Source organism: Chrysochloris asiatica, unplaced genomic scaffold (genome assembly GCF_000296735.1).
Source record: "Chrysochloris asiatica unplaced genomic scaffold, ChrAsi1.0 scaffold00013, whole genome shotgun sequence".
NCBI classification, from domain to species: Eukaryota; Metazoa; Chordata; class Mammalia; order Afrosoricida; family Chrysochloridae; genus Chrysochloris; species Chrysochloris asiatica.
Genome location: NW_006408531.1, coordinates 34,688,822 through 34,691,098, shown reverse-complemented (window position 1 = coordinate 34,691,098; position 2,277 = coordinate 34,688,822).

The following is a 2,277-nucleotide window of genomic DNA, read 5'->3' as shown; positions in this document are numbered from 1 at the left end:
TACCTACTTTTCATTTAACCACTCAGTGCTTAACCAGTGCCACAAGGGCTCCTTGACTTAGGCCATGCAAAGTTAATTTTTATCTAAGTCAGGAAGTCTGTGAATTGGAGTCCAAAATAAATCTTGTATCATAAGCTTTGAATGATTCTCCTAATTTTATATCATTTCTTTATATTTAATGTCTAATAGATTTTATGCTCAAACATTATTTCTGTTCAGGTAAAGTCTCTTAGGCTGAAAAGTGTCTTCCTTAAGAATTAAATAGGTTATTTATTAGGAAGATTATGCTGCTTATGTGAGATAGAAGGAGAATAAGATGAGCCATTATTCCCAAGGAACATCACTAGATATTAAACTTATCGATACCCCTGCATGTTTTACTCCTCATTTATCCAATAATTTAAATCCTACTCACAGCAAGATTGCTTTGTCATTGGCATACAGCTTATAATTACATGTTAAATATTTGGTGTAGCATAGAGATGATCCACAATTTAAACTTTTTTCTTAAATCTTTTCCCAATTGTATGTCACCACAGCCTTCATTATTTTTTAGAATACCAATTGTTGTTGTTAAGTGCCATCAAGTCAGTTCCGATCCACAGTGACCCCTGTGTAGAGGATTGGCTGGTGAGCTTGAACTGCTGACATTGTGGTTCAAATTGACATTGCAGCCCAGTGCATTAACCCACAGTACTACACTGGGATTCCCTAGATACCAATAGGCTTTGTTTTTTTCAAGTGCTGTTACAAATGGAAGGAGCCCTGGTGATACTGTGGGTTACATGTTGGGCTGCTCACTACAAGGTCAGCATTTCAAACCCATCAGTCTCTCCACTGAGCAACATGAGGTTTCTGTTCCTCTAAAGATTTACAGCTTCAGATACTTGGTTAATGCTCTGGACTGCAAGGTCAATTTGAACCACAAGGTCGATGGTTCAAGATCATCAGCCACTCCTTGTAAATGCTATACAGGGTCGCTATGAGTAGGAGTGACTCAATGTCACTTAACAACATGAATGAGACTCTAATCAGTGTCAGCGGTTTTACCCCATTCCTCTTCTTTCCTGCAAAAGACAATTGCAATCCTGAGTAACAGCATACCGCTGCTCTAGAACTAAGCAGTAGTGGTTGTGGTGATGGGGAGCACCCCGAACTCCTTTGACTTGCCTCTGTTGGCATGGCAGCACGAAGCCCAGCTTTATGACTGAGGGTAACGATGCTCAGCAACTTGAGCACCTCCTACTCTGCCATTCTCCCAAACACAGCTCCCCCACCCCCCATCCCAACTGTCTTCTCAGTGCCTTGGTCTCCATGGTCAAGCCTGTTTGAGATTGCTGTTGTTGTTAAGTGCCATCGATTTGGTTCCAATTCATAGTGAATTGAACTAAGTTCATATACATTATAAACCCTGCATAGGGTTTCCGAGGAGCAGCTGGTGAGCTTGAACTGACGACTTTGCAGTTCAAACGGCTTTGCAGTCTTGCTTATGAACCCACAGCCCCACACCAGGATTCCTGGTTAAGACTACTTCCTCTCAATTAGACGTGTCCTGGAATTAGCCTTAGTAACAGGTAGTTGGAGCCACCTGGGAAGGAAGTCTTCTGACTGGGAACTGCGGGAGGGGTTTAGAGCCAAGTCTTTGCTTTGCTTATCTGGGAGGGCCAGAGAGGAAACAGTTTTGGTCCAAATATCACAGATTCTTTCCCCTTTTTTAAAAAAACCAAATATTTCAAGATTTTCTTAAGTAAGTGTTTCTTCATTTGTTGTATGTCTTTAGGACCATTTCTAGAGGCTTTAAATGTTTTATTTCTTAATAGCTTTCATCCGTTTGAAATTGAAGTCATGACAGAAATTTGGCATTTTAAGATAACCTGCTTGGTCATAATGATATTTGAATTTGAGACTCTTGATTTATACTTTATGTTAGTTTTGATTGATTTTGAAAACTGGAAAACAGGCGGGTATATTCAGATGCAACCATTGCTGGATTTAGCTTTGAGACACTGAGTTAATGGGAAAGTAAAGCAGCGCTGGCAAAGCTAAAGAGAAACTGTCACTAATAGTACTATTATCAAGGATGTCTAATGATTCACACACTGAAACTTGGTAAGCGTTCCTTCAGTTGATGAAGTTACAGTCAGAGAGCCAACATTCTTTGTGAGGTGGTCACTTGTGAAATGTGTTACATGCAATATCTTATCACTAAGCCTTAATGTAAAGGAATCCTTGTGGTACAGTAAGTTTAGCATCGGACTGCTAATAAAAATGTTGGTG